Source organism: Arvicola amphibius, chromosome 8, assembly GCF_903992535.2.
Source record: "Arvicola amphibius chromosome 8, mArvAmp1.2, whole genome shotgun sequence".
NCBI lineage: Eukaryota > Metazoa > Chordata > Mammalia > Rodentia > Cricetidae > Arvicola > Arvicola amphibius.
This window is the reverse complement of record NC_052054.1, coordinates 124,610,733-124,625,601: the sequence shown is the minus strand read 5'-3', so window position 1 is coordinate 124,625,601 and position 14,869 is coordinate 124,610,733. Positions and strand designations below refer to the sequence as shown.

The window sequence follows — 14,869 nt, the reverse complement described above, 5'->3', positions numbered from 1 at the left end:
GAGGTAAAGAACAGTGTAGGCACACAAACATCAGCTTTATACTATATGAAGACAACACAGACATAGAAGCATATCATGTGTATGGATGCTCAATCTTATACATCATAAAGTGAACTAGAATACCCAGCATACCTGTAAGAGTAGCTGCATCAAGTTCCATGAAAGAAAGTAAGAGTGATAGTTTAAGAGGGTTTTCATTTCCACTATAAATTTTATGATTTTGGGAAAAAACAAGTGTTAAAAAATATTAATAACTAGATGATAAAAATATGGATGTTTGTATATACACACTTTATGTAAAATGTCTCATATAAAATGTGCTTATAAGGCCAGGCAGTGGTGGCGCACGCCTTTAATCCCAGCACTTGGAAGGCAGGGGCAGGAGGATCTCTGTGAGTTCGAGATCAGCCTGGTCTACAAGAGCTAGTTCCAGGACAGGCTCCAAAGCTACAGTGAAACCCTGTCTTGAAAAACAAAAAAAAAAAATGTGCTTATAGTCTGCCTTCAAATTTGAATTATCCCAAAATTCATACACTTTTGTATAACTAAGCAATGATCTCTAGATATAAAAGATTCTCATTCATCCGAAATGTTAAAGGGAAAATGAAAAAAACAAGATTGGCTCTGATTTTGATAGAAAAAAATTACAGAACATCAGGGAAGTGGTGTTAAGAGCACTTACTCTTGGAATGGACCCACTTTCTGTTCCCAGCAGCTACAACGGGAAACTCATAACTGCCTGTAACTCCACCTCCAGAGGATCTGAAGCCCTTCTTCTGGACTCTGAGGGTACCCACATACATGGCATACAAACACACATACGTATTAATAAGAAAACTTTCTTAAAAAATAGGAGAAAGGTCTCCCAGGATTTAAATAATAATTTGATCAACTCATTGACCTAAACTTTATAATCTAGAAAGCCCCACTATAGTATTTCTATCTCTTACCCCACTCACATTTCTCTCAGTGATTTAGACAAGATGCTATGGATAAACCAAAGTGGCTAGTAGCAGGGACCATAAAGTAAAATATCATGAGGTAAAAGAGTTATTAGTTCATCTTGGGTCTTGGATAAAGACAAGGAAAAACTACAACTACAGCTAAGTAGAGTAAGAACATATTAAGAAAGAGAAGGAAAATAAATGCAGAGATTAAAGTGACTAAGGGCCACTCCCATAAATGGTCCTTAGTGAGGGAGGGGGAGGGAAGGGGAGAGGGAGGGAGAGGGGAGGTGGAAGGAGTAGGGAGGGGGTGGAGGGGGAATGGAGGGAGGGAGGGAGGGAGGGGGCAGAGGGATAGGGAGAGAGAGAGAGAGAGAGAGAGAGAGAGAGAGAGAGAGAGAGAGAGAATAAATGAGAAACTTATAAGCTGTCTGTTAAACTAAATGGCTCCTGAAATGACCTTAAGAACACCTGCTGCATTTGCATCTGCATAATCTCTCCTCTTGAATATGAACTAGCCTAAGTAGTGTACTTCGGGTTATTGAATCCAGCAGAAATAAAAAGATTTTGGATTAAGCCAATGAAGAGACTGGCTCCTCCACCTTACTGTAGGCTTTCCCCCTTAGAAAAGAAGCTAACTGCTTGTCTGTGAGCTGGAGCAACCCACATGACAAATAAATGTGAATCATCTCGACACAAACTCTCTCCCAGTCAAACTCTGAGATGACTGCAGCACTGCTAACACCTACTTAGAGCTGATGAGAGACCTGGGGAGAGCCAAGACAAGCCAGAAAATAACGTTTTCAATAACCAAATTTGGCGGAATTTTGCTACACGCGAACAGATAGCTACTTGTTTAAGTTACTTTATTACTTGAGATTATAATTACATTTTATAACTACATTTACCATGAAGATCTTTATATTATAGTCTCCAGAAGGAAAAGCCCAGACATATCACAACCCCTACTTAAAATTTCCATGAGGTTCTACTGTGTAATATTTCCAAATGTATCCTTATTTGGAAAAAGAAAATACCCAAGCAGAAATAATGTGTACTATTTGTGTTAGACCCCCTGTCAGCTGACATGTGGGTGCTGGGACTTGAACTTGGATCTTCTGGAAGAACAGGGATGTTCTTAACCACTATGACATCACTCCAGACCCTAAGAGCAAGTTTTAGTCTATGTTTTAATCTTCCAGAAATTAAGCAAGTACCAAATCAAACAATCTTTTGATTTGGGTTTATTTTTGGTTTTTGAGATATAGCCTCACTATGTGGCTCTGGCTGGCCTGGAACTCTGTAAGTAGATCAAACTTACAGAGAGAGAGATGCCTACTTCTGCCATCTAAGTTCTAGGATGAAAAGCATGTATCACCAGACACAGTCAAAAAATTAGTATTTAAAACAGTAGTTTAGGTGCCTTTGAGAATAGTCAAAACGTTTATGTTTGACAATGTGAAAAAATTAAATGTGCATATTACTAAAAACCACTGAGTTTTATGTCACTCATGCTAATTCTGAATGATAGCTCCGTCATCATGTGGGTTTCAATTAATTTATTCTTTGTTGAATATACTTTGTTAGCACACAAAATAGATAACTGGATTAAGGAAAAACATAAAAATGATGATTTTAAAAGCACACAATAGTGGATAATTCTATAAGTTCACCTCAAGATAATATTTTATAGTTCAATATAATTGCAGTTATTTCATAGAACTTAAATGCTTATCCTGTGCTTTGGAAGTCAACTTTAGAAAGGCAGAAAACTTGGCTACAAATCAAGCAATCTGTCTTTATTGAGAATGTAACAACCAGCCACACTACATACCTTTTTCATGTTGAGTACTTACAAACGACAGCTAGAAAACTAGTTTTAAAAAATTAAAATGCACAAATTTATGGAAATAAATTAGTTTGCTTTCTTAAAGGCAGAAAACAAGAAAATAATCCCTGAGCCATAAATCTGCATTGGGTAGAAAGAAGCTAGAACCTTCATCTCCACCTAATATGTACTAAATCTGAAAAATCAACAATTCATTTAAACTTTCATAGGTAAACATGTGTGATACTATCTTAAATACTAGAAAGATGCAGTGAGCATGACAAATAAAAATTCTACCGTCATAAAGTTTACAATAGAGGAATATGTTAGAGAGAGGAGAGGGGAGGGAAGGTGAGAGAATTTATTTTAAAGAACAAAGAACTTTTTTAAGCTACGTTCATGTGAAACATGGCTATAACATAAGTGTGGTGATTAGAATACATTTGAATAGTTGGTCTCCAGTTGGTGCAACTGTATGGAAAGGATTAGGAGATGCGGTCTTGTTGGAGATGTGTCACTTTGGGCAAGCTTTGAGGTTTCAAAAACCCACACCACCCCCAGTGTCTCCATCTGTCTGTCTTGTGCTTGTAGATAGAGACATGAGCTCTCAGTTACTGCCCCAGGGCCTGCTGCCCACTGCCAGGCTCTCCATCATGATGGTCAGACTCAGAAACTGTGAGCCCAAATTAAACTCTTCTATAAGTTGCCGTGGCAGTGATGTCTTATCAGAGCAATATAAAATCAAGATGATTAGATACAATATTCCAATAAATAAAGGTTTGGCAAATGTTTACAAAGCTTAAGTACAAAGCATGTTTATATTGGCACCAGGGCACACTGGTATAGATGGATGGGGTGTGCCTCTCAAGGCTTCTCTCTTGATGATGTCTGCTCTAAGACCTCAAATAACAACAAGCTAATATGAATCTGAGATGGACGCCTTCCACTCAGAAAGATCATATAAAGCACTGGGCAGGAATGAACTTGGTGTGCTTGAGGAAATAGCTATGTCCACAACATAGTGACTTCAGAAAGAACAGAAAATAAGACCAGAGCAGATAAATATATATGATATAGCCGGACCACTGAATTTTATACCTAAGCTGAAGAAGAGTCATTAGAAACGTAGGTGAGAAGAAAGACATACATGGATCTAATCTACATGGGAAGCAGAAAAAGACAAGATCTTCGGAGTAAATTGGGAGCATGGGGACCTTGGGAGAGGATTGAAGGGGAGAGGACAGGCAGGGAGGGAACAGAGAAAAATGTAGAGCTCAATTAAAAATCAATTTAAAAAAGATTTCAAAGTATAACAAGGGATATAAAGTTCAGGTTGGCTCTTTGGAGGCCATTTTAGATTTAATTTCAACATGTGAGGAAGAGCAAAGACAAAATGAGAAACTACACATTTTCTTAACAGCAACAAGCAAATTCTGCATGTAATTAAAGTTTAATTACCCAGCTATTTTAGAGCATCTGATGAAGCTGGTACACACTGACAGAGCCCAGGTTACAGTGCTCTGACTTAGGATATTTTGATGTGAGCTGGTGCAAAGGTCATACTCATTCAGTAGAAATCATAATTCTAGTTTGAAATTTTGATTTTTCCTGGACTCAATATGTATCAGGATAGCCTCAATGTTGGGCACACCTGCCTGTAAGCCATACAATCACAAGGACACCACTGATACTCTGCAGTGTACTGAGTTGCTAAGCTATGAGGTTTGATAGGTGAGGTGAACTAAATATAATTTTGATTTTTTTTAAAAAAGAAATTTAGGTGAGGAAGTAAATTTGATTGATTCTAAGAGAGAGAGACAGAGTGTGCACGAGCAAGTTAGCTCACTCTGGCTGTCCCTGGAATGCAGGGGAACCAAAGAGGCAGTTTCTGAATCAATGCAAGCCTAATTTGTTGCTTGGATTAGTGAGGTATTAATAAGAATTATGAAAATTCAATTTAAATGTTTCAGGTAGAGTCAATAAAACTTTGATGACCAACATTTTACAGGGTTTAAGAGGGCAAGAAAGGAGGAATCAAAAGCAACCGTTGGTTTTCTACCTTTAGCAAATGCATGGTCAATGGTGACATTTTGGAAACAAGACATACTTGGGAACCTTCTTGTTGTTGTTGTTGTTGTTGTTCTTCAAAGTTTTGTCAGGGTCATATTATATTTAAAGTATGTATCAGCCACCCGTGTGGAATCAGCCAAACAAGGCTAGAGTTCAAATGAGAGGTCAGAATTAGACAGTACTTGGAGAACTCATAGCATATAAACAGCATTTACTCTACAGGAGTTTACCTACGGATAGGGTAAAAACTAATTAATGAAAGTCCTAACAAAGGCTCAAAAACAAATTCTACAGATCAAAAATACAGTGTCAGGGCATAAGAGATAGCTCAGCAGGCAATGATGCTTGTCACCACCAGAGCCTGCAACACAGACTAAGGAGCTTAGTAATGGTTATGTGAAAGGACTACAGGAGAGGACTAGCTTGCAAAGGAGAGCAAAACAATAAATGGAGGGTGAGTACAATCAAGACAACCAAGTATTTAAAAGTGCATACTAGGTCAACTAAGAACAGGCAAAGGTGAGCAGGAATATTACTCTCAAGAACACTGCTGAGAAGCCGCCTAGCTTTCGTTTCTGGTCCAGTAAAGTTAACTGTAAACTAAAGAGCACTGAGCTCCAGTCTACTCCCCCTTTCCAGCTTGGAGAAAGGGAAGACCAAACCCTCTCCCCGTCCTTCTGAATCTCCAAGTCAGAGAACACTACAAGGCAGACCTAACCACCAGACCATGTGGTATCATTTTATTAAATGTCTGACATCTTATTATTAGAGTTCATTTTAAACAGCACATCATATCCAGCTTTCAATTAAAAAGCTTACAAGGCACTCTAAGAGGAAAAATATGGTTTTAAAAGATGGGATCACCAGAATAAGAATTTAAAACAACTGTAATTAATAACCAATAGGCTTTAAATCAAGAGGGGGAGGAGAGACGACACATAACCGATAAGTAATGCGAGTAAACTAATGAAAGTCCTAACCAAGAGTCAAAAACAAATTCTACAGATCAAAAACACAGCCCTGAGCATAAGACAAGCTCAGCAGGAGAAGGCGCTTGTCACCAAGACTGAAGGCCTGAGTCCAATCCCCCAGACTCACACAATGAAGTAAGAACACAGTTAACACTAAAGAGACATCAAACCAGATTAAGGAAGCTCAGAGAAAACCAGCAGAACAAATGTCAAATCAATTCAGATAACTTTAATTTATATGATTTGTCACTTAATAAATTGTGTTCAAGTATTATGTGAAATTACTTACTACATAATAGTATGTTCACAGCAAATAATGTATTTTAGATTATATACTAAAATGTCTTATCATATTTGTTATATGTCTGTTTATGGTGCAAGTTCCATGGAACACAGTCTTGCCCTGTAATTAGGACAACTCTCTAGGGCTCATCTATAACACCAGCCCTTGGTTTTAGAGTGGTTCTTACACTGGATAGTAGTACTGGATAGCCTCAATTCATAGTCCTTCTATATCAACCTGCATAGCGTGCCTAGTTTTTTGGTTTTTGTTGTTTGTTTTTCCCAAACAGGGTTTCTCTGTGTAGCCCTAGCTGTCCTGGAACTCATTATGTAGATCAGGCTAGCTGCCAAGTTGGAGATCCACCTGCCTCTGCCTCCCAAGTGTTGGGATTGTACCTAGTTGATAAAAGAACAGATTTTGTTTATTTAGATGGAGATAGAGACCTAAGCCACAGCTCATGCTTGAAAAGTAAGAGCTCTAATACTGGGCACTATTTCCAGTCTTGCGTCAGGTACTCCTCTGACAGAATGAACGCTGCCTGGGGTTTCAGTGTTTCCAATAGTTGGGTCCTAGGATATTGTTTAGCCCATGGGAAGCTTTTTTCTTTTTATTTTTTTTCTCCTCAGGCAGTCTTGCTAGTGATATGGACTCTTAATTCACCATACTCTTGCCTCTACAGGAGAGAGCTAACACCAATGACTCACACAACAGGCTCTTAACAAAACAGCTTCAACAAACACCAATCCTAAATGATAAAACTGCTCTAAAATTTTAACAAAGGAGATTTATGAGGCATTTTGTTGCTAGGTCATCAGGTAAAAAGGTTAGAAAACATCAACACAGAATGGAACTGCCCAGAAGAAATATAAATATGGTATGAGCTACATATGTTATTTTAAACTTACTACCAGACATTTTAAAAATAATTATTTTATTTAGCAAATGAAATTATGTAACCAACATAAGAATTTCTTAATGAGATTATATATATATAATAAATGTATTAAATGTATAATAAATCTTCAAAATCCAGAGTTTCTTGAGAACAATCTTAATGTAGCAAGAGCCTCATTTCAAATGTTCAAGTCTGTGTGACAAGAGATCACTGTACTAGTACATGTAAAGTGTACTGTTCCTTAAATAACCAGGAACCAATCATTAAGTACAAAATTTCAATCCACAAATTTATCTCAACCAAATATACGTATATTTTAGGCACCTACAGCAGTCTAGCCAATACAGAGAAGAGGAAACTCCAACAATTCCCTAAAAAGCATCTTGATCAGCTTTTAGCTACACACAGGACAGGGAGATTTAATCCTAGCTAAATCTAAAAATGGTTTTCTAATTACAAAACTAGTGTGTTCTGAGATTCCAGACACCATTACTATTGGTGAGAATTATTTACTTTGTGTGCACCCTAGATACTCAAGTACAATGCAGCACTCTCCCCAAGTAGTTTAGTCTAACGACCTCAAAGCAAAACAATTGGGAAAAATAAGACTTTTTTCCCTGCCAAAGACACACTAAAATAGCAAGCTAATAGGATCTTTTAAGTGCATACTACAAGGTTAAAACTGCCAGTAGTCTTTGAAAGAAGACAGTTCTTCTGCTAAGGCAAGAGCTCCTAATAATCTAAAAACCAATTATATTTCATTTTTACAGCCAACTGATTTTTCAGCTTACATTTCAGTTTAATTTTTTTTTAAATTTTTCCAGACAGTTTCTCTGTGTAATAGTCCTAACTGTCCTGGAACTCGCTCTTGTAGACTAGGCTAGCCTCGAACTCACTGAGACGTGCCTATCTCTCTGCCTACCGAGTGCTGGGATTAAAGGGATGTGCCACCACCACCCAGCCAGTTTAAATTTTTTAAAAAAATTCATTCATATCTTCAGACAGAAATTCGATGGTTTTACAAGTAGCATAAAAGAACCTTATCACAAAACCATAATAGATAATCTGTCAGGTAAATAACCCTTCAACAAACAACCCAGATCCAAATATATACTATTTTTACAAGACTGAAAAATAACAATAAGAGATTTTCTAGAGGACAAGCAAACATGTATAACTTAAATAATAAACACTTTACAGTTTTTATTTTTGTATAAATTAATTGTATTATTATAAAACCAAATTAATCCATCAAAAACTAGATTATACTGTTAAATCTACACCATAAATTCTAAAAGTCTATAATTTGATCCAAAGGACATTCACTGAGAATTCAAAGTTTACTTATTCTGAAATTGTGCTATTACAAATAGGTTTTGCCTTATCCCCAGAATGTTTTCATTAGTAGCTTAAGCTGTACTATTAAGAATCACAGCACATCCATATTTGAGTCTAGCATTAACCAAAAGTGATCTAATCCTCTGGAGATTGTGAAATACAGGAAAACCAGTTACCCTTTAAACCCTGCATCTATATAGTGAGATAGCTGCGAAGGAAATTACTATTGCGTTGGTTCACACACTTAGTAGCCCAATCTTTAGAAACTAATAACTTACATATTTCAATTGATTTTGACATTTCCTGAAAAATGTTTAAAAACCTCACACTTAAAAATATAGATTAAGGCCGGGCGGTGGTGGCGCACGCCTTTAATCCCAGCACTCGGGAGGCAGAGGCAAGCGGATCTCTGTGAGTTCGAGGCCAGCCTGGTCTACAAGAGCTAGTGCCAGGACAGGCTCTAAAAAAGCTGCAGAGAAACCCTGTCTCGAAAAACCAAAAAAAAAAAAAAAATCTAGATTAAAAACCACTATTCCTCCTGAAAAATGATTATTAAAATTAAATCTGATTTCCTATCCCTCGTATTGCTTCAGATTTTTGTTGTTTTGTATTCTAAAATTTAAACAAGCATTGCATATTGTTTTTGAAAAATACTCTCTCCAGTTTAACCCTAAACATTCAATCTACTTTTAATTATAATTTTGATAAACCCTATTCTTTTAAAAGCATAGTGAAAGACACAAATCCATCTATAAAACTATGATGAGCAATGATGGTGCATGCCTATAATCCCAACACTTGGAAAACAGAGGCAGGAGGATCTCTGTGTGTTTGTGACCCAAGCTGGGCTCTCAAACTTTATGAATAATATAACAGAATTCAAATTTTCTAACTTGTTTTTATAAAGGCAAAATACAAAACCACTAAGGAGAATGAGTTCACACTGGTTGAATTTTTATCTCATAAAACTAGAAACTAGGAGCTGGAGAGATGGCTTAGGAGTGAAGCACACACATGTTGCTCATGCAGAGTGCCTGAGTTCGACCCCCAACACCAAGGGAGGCTGGCTCACAAGCACCTGTAATTCTGACTCCAAGAGATCCGACAGACGCCCTCTTCTGGCTCCCATAGGCACTGCACTCACATACACAAACGCACATGGCACTCAGCTAGCTATAGATGATTAAATTTTAATGTTTTAAAGTATCAAAAAAATTAATGAAAGCCGTAAATAGAAAACACAATGTATTTCCAGATTTCATTAAATGTTCTTTTAGGGGAATTCGGTTCTCTACAGAAAACTCTGCCGTAATTGACATGAGCTGAATAAAGTTGGCTCAGCACTTTGTAGTCTATGATGTTTATAAGCAAGAGCTTCTACTTTGAAAACTATGCCTAAAAAGGAATTATCATTGAAGACTAAAGAATTTCATTAAAGATAAAGCCACTTGGGTGGCCACAGAACAGATCAAACAGCTCATCCTTGAAGCAGAACTCTTACTATTCAGCTCTATGTGCATGACTCATAATATAAATGAGCTTTATTCCTCTGCACATAAATTTGGATGCAGAAATTTACGTTTAAAAATGCATTATCACACATAGGCCCAGTCTGTTCAATTTTACCTCATACAGTTCAACACTGACTAATGACCTACTACCATGCACACTTCTGGGGGTCGGTTTTGAATTACTAAAAACATACCTAAGAATTCTGGGTCTTGTAGAGCTAGAAAAGAACCTGAAACATTGTTAAGTTCATAAACAATGTAAAATAGTAACAAATTCTCACTGGTATAAATAGCTGAATTTTCACATCAATATAAAAATAAGTGTTTTTGAAAATATAAAAATAACATCTGGTATTAAAATTTTCCATTGTGGCCAAACAAAATTCCAACACTAAAGAGAAACAAGAAGGTAAGCTACAGGCTAGATTGGACTACAGTGTGACTTCGAGGCTGACTCAGGTCTCACGGTAACATCCTGTCTTTAAACGCGCGCGCGCGCGCGCACACACACACACACACACACACACACACAAAGAAAAATTCCACTGTGAATTATCTTCAATTTTCACTAAACACTATAAACTAGCAAGAAGCCGGGCGGTGGTGGCGCACGCCTTTAATCCCAGCACTCGGGAGGCAGAGGCAGGCGGATCTCTGTGAGTTCGAGGCCAGCCTGGTCTACAAGAGCTAGTGCCAGGACAGGCTCTAGAAACTACAGGGAAACCCTGTCTCGAAAAACCAAAAAAAAAAAAAAAAAAAAAAACAAAAAATATAAACTAGCAAGTATAATGATATCATTTTTTACTATCACATTTTTTTAATCTTTCGTAACTAGGAAAGGAACCAAATTCTGTAAAATGTCCATTTAGCGCAACATTTAAGTGAAAATGGGGGGAAAAATCTTAAAAATTATATAGTTTCTTTCCACTTCTAACTCTAACATCCTGAATAGAATATGACGGATTAGGAGTTATCGTTTGTATGTTATTCTGTAACAGTGAAGACTTTCAGAGCAGACAGGAGACAGGCTGCTCGCACTCATGTCCCGCTGCCATTTATACTACATAGCAGCCTCCTTTTTTCTTCTGTAACAATTTGATAAAGCAGATCAATACCAACCTCAAATGTAATCCTAAACCTAAAGGAAGCAGCTCCTACTCCTTCAACTGTCACCTAATGTAGTAGAGACAGGCTCAAGGGAAATGAACAAGAAATATGTGAAGCCACGAAAGACATCATGAAAACAAGAATGGCTTACTACATATAAGGTTTATGTGATAGATTAAAGGGCAGCAAAGATTGCTATAGGTAGTTAAGCAGGTAGGCTGTCAAGAACAATTGGAAATAAAAAACTTTAGACACTACCATCTTATTTGTCTAACAGAATCTATGGGAGAAATTTAAATGATTAGAATGAAATTTTCCTGTTAGCTCCTTGGAAGAGCGATAAATGAATAAAGGAGGTGAAGCCCTGTGAGTAGTGACTCAGCAGAAAGAGTGAAGAGCTTGGCTATGCCATGCTCACAACAGTGGAAGTTTCTGGAACTTATAACAAGTACTCCAATGGCTCAATCAACTATGACATAATCAATCAACCAAGACAAAAAGGAAAGAGACAATTTCCTGACTTCTCACAGGCTTAAAAAAATAAAGTCAAAACATTAGCAGTCAACTGGCAAGTCTTCATTGTGCATCCACTATTTGATACACCGCGTGCAAATATGAAAGTTTTCTCTCAAGTAGGTAACTAACAGTAAGTTAGGAAATTCAACAGTTACACATTTATGTCCCTAGTTAAATAAATAAACCAGCACTGGGTGATGAACAAAGATGTGACAGGAGGCACATTGATACCTCTATGTGAGTACATTAATACCACATTCGCAAAGCTGGGGATGTCATAAGAGCATAAAAATAAACATACCACTCAGACCCAGAAACTCCTCTCTTACAAATCTACCTTGTGGGGCGGAAAATGTAGTATTTTAAAGATCTTACAAAATATTAGAAAAATCCCAAACATCTGCCAATAGGAAAAAATTAAAATATACTCATATGATGAAACGTTGTATAGCTATTAAAATTATTTTTCAAAGAATATTATTAATATTTAGGAACACTTAATGTTTCTGAATTAAAACTAACTGAAAATGTATGCTCTAGTTTTAGGAAAAATTACACACAGATAAAAAAATACAGAGAAATAAAGTTTTCCAGGCAATTTTATATGTAAGAAAATAAGCAGTTATTATTTGAAAAGACATCTATTACCAAGAACCTATAAATATTTGATATTTACAGGCTAAGATTACGACTTTCACAACATTTAAGAAATTATTCTAGAAAGGCCGAGGAAGGGGAGTAACACTGTAGATCTAAACTACGAAAATAATAGCAGACCTTGCCAGTGATCTTTAAAACCGGGAAGATAAACAAAGTTACAGCATAGTTAGGGCTGGTGGCACACGCTTCCAAAAGTCAGCTCTAAAAGGACTTGGACTACACACAGCAAGTTCCAAAGTCAGCCTGTGTTACATGCCCGCCCTGAAACAAAAGTGCAACAGATCTGTACTAAATCGAATATAACTTATTTCTCTGCTTACTGTGAAAATCCCGAATATATGCTAGCTTTGTTAAACCTGACGTTCTGTTACACCACATTACGAGATTTACAGTCACTAAAAAGCACGTGATCTTTATTACACTCTTTAAAGGCAGGGACCATATTACGAAACGGTTTACTAGAGGAAACAGCCGTATCGGCAAGGCTGTGACTTGCCCGAGAAAACAGCGAGTGAGTTCTCTGCAAACCGCAGAAATCAAGCACCGGTGTTAAGCCTCTTAGGCAATCTGTACTCCACACCTGCACCCTTTCCCCCTCCTCCACTGTCGATTTATTTTTAGAGCTACTTTTCCTACCCCCAAATCCTGCCTAGTTTGCCAGCTGGGTGCTCAGTCAGAATTTCGGGTAAGTTCGGTTGCTAACAAACTTGTCCCATCCAATCAGGATCTAAAACCTTCGACACGTTAAACAAGTTAAAGGCGGCTGCGGCCGGCGCCCGCTCCCCTCAAGGCAGAGCCCCGCAGCTCCTTCCCGGGGGTTCGAGACCACACGACGCCGGCCAGCTTTATTTCCCCTCACCAACGCTACTTCCCTTTCCCGAACCGAACCCTCCTCCCTTCGGCACCAAGAGCGACACGAACTCGGACGGACGTGTTACTCTTCAGCAAACCACTACAACCCCTTCCATCCCCAACAATTCTAAAGGCCAGACCCATAACGGCCCAGAACAAGGAAAAAGAAAAGCCGCTGCTGCTAAGGCGGACAGCCTGGCTCAGCTCTAAACTTCCACACCGTGTTCCCCACGCCCGCCGCGGAGGCTCCGCTGCTCCAGACGGGGGCGGGCCGGGGGAAGCCACATGTTCCGCCTTCTGCGCACGCGCCAGCCAAAACAAAAGGGAGGCGAGCCAAGCCCCGCCCCTCCCACGTGACTCACGTCCAGGCCCGCCCCCTGCCCCGCCCTCCCCTCCCCGCCGCGGCTGCCAAGGCTGTTAGGTTTAGCCGTTTAAATTTGGCTGCGATCCGACCCCTGCCCCGAAGCACGGCCCCGGGTCGGGGCCCGGAGTCCAACGGCCAGGAGGATTCGGGGTGCAAGGGGACTGCCCGGCGGACGCCGAGCCCGCGAGTCCGCCCGCCCGGCGGTCTCTCCGCTCTTCCCGCCCCGCGCCGCCGCCGCCGTCCCCCGCCGAGGAGACCCACCCCCCTCTGCCCGCCGCTGCGACGCCGGCCACTCGCCTGCTGGGGCGCCCTGGCTGCCCTCCGCCGCCGCACCTTCGGTCCGGCCGTGGTGGGGTCCTCCCGCCTCCCCCTGCCCGGGGCGCCGCCGCCTCGTCTCCAGAGCGCGCCCCGCTCCCGCCCCGGCTGAAGCCGCCGCCGCGGTTTAACAGTCCGCCCGCTGCCCGCAGCTCCGGGCGCTCGGGGGACGGAACCCTGCCGCCGAGGGGGGGCGGCGGGGGAGGGCGGGGCCCGGCTCCGGCCAATGGCAGCGGGGGAGGGGTGCGCCATGCAAATGAGACGGGCGGCGGGGAAACCCCGGCGGGGGCGGGGCCTGCGGGAGCGGCTGGGAGCGTTCTGAAAGCGGCCTGAGCGCGGTGGTCGAACTCTGCCCGTGCGTTCCGCTCGGCGGCTGCTCGGCGCTCTCTCCGCCCTGGGAAGAGCTAACCCCGCCGGTCGGACTGCCGAGCGAGCCGAGCCACTTCCCGCTGCGGTTTCTCTAGGTCTGAGACAAACGCGGGTCTGCGCGTCCCTCTCCGCTCCTCCGCAAGCCTGGGCGTCCCGGCCTGGGCCGGGCAGAGGGTTAGCAACCTTCCTCCGCTGCCGAGGCCCGTGTCTCCGTGCCTTTGCTTGTCTTTAGGGCTCAGAGACTCAGATCCCAAGTCCTCCTCAGATCTCGGACCTCCTAGAGTCAACTAGGTGACAAATCTGCCGTGGGTACTTTTGAGATAGTTTATGACTGAGAAGCGCTGCAGTTAGAGCGTTAGCGCAGAAAAGCGGGATTGTAGACGGAAACGGTTGACTAGAGAGACACAAAAACATCTCTTGAGTCTTGCACCTGGTCCAGCTTGCGGCTTTACCGTTGATCGCACCCAGGCATTTCCCCAGGCTTGAACTTGAGGCTTAAGAAAAAAAATAACCTAAATATAGCTACTTAGATAATAGAAGCTTTGCTAAGCAGATTTTCACTGGAATGCTTTAGGGAGTGGAAGGCACTAGGATTTTAGATCCAGATTTATCATTATTTCTACCTTTTTATTTGGAAGGGATCACAGGGCAGGGCCGTGGAGGAAGCGTGAAAAAGTGAAGTCATCAGGAAGTAATACTTAGACATTACCAGAATTGGAAAATTTGCCACTACTTCTCTTTCTAGTACATCAAGACACATAGCTGAAATAATGTTTAGGATAAACTGTCTTCAGTAGGGAATAGTTACAAAATTTATTCAAAACAATAATCGCTCAACATGGGTCA

At 40.6% G+C, this 14,869-nt stretch overlaps 1 protein-coding gene across 7 annotated transcripts in view; it reads right to left on the bottom strand.

Annotated features, from left to right (window-relative positions):
• Window positions 1–13,766, bottom strand: part of Kansl1l (KAT8 regulatory NSL complex subunit 1 like) — an 88,583-nt gene extending 74,817 nt beyond the window's left edge. For 4 of the 7 annotated variants that reach the window (XM_038338403.1, XM_038338408.1, XM_038338409.1 and 1 more), the window contains exon 1: window positions 13,637–13,766. The gene's annotated coding sequence lies outside the window, so the exon portion shown is untranslated. Of the gene's footprint in view, window positions 1–132; window positions 451–12,240; window positions 13,215–13,636 lie in introns of those variants that run through there. The other 3 variants (XM_038338405.1, XM_038338406.1, XM_038338404.1) reach the window with 3 other exon arrangements.
• Window positions 13,767–14,869: the final 1,103 nt, after the last annotated feature.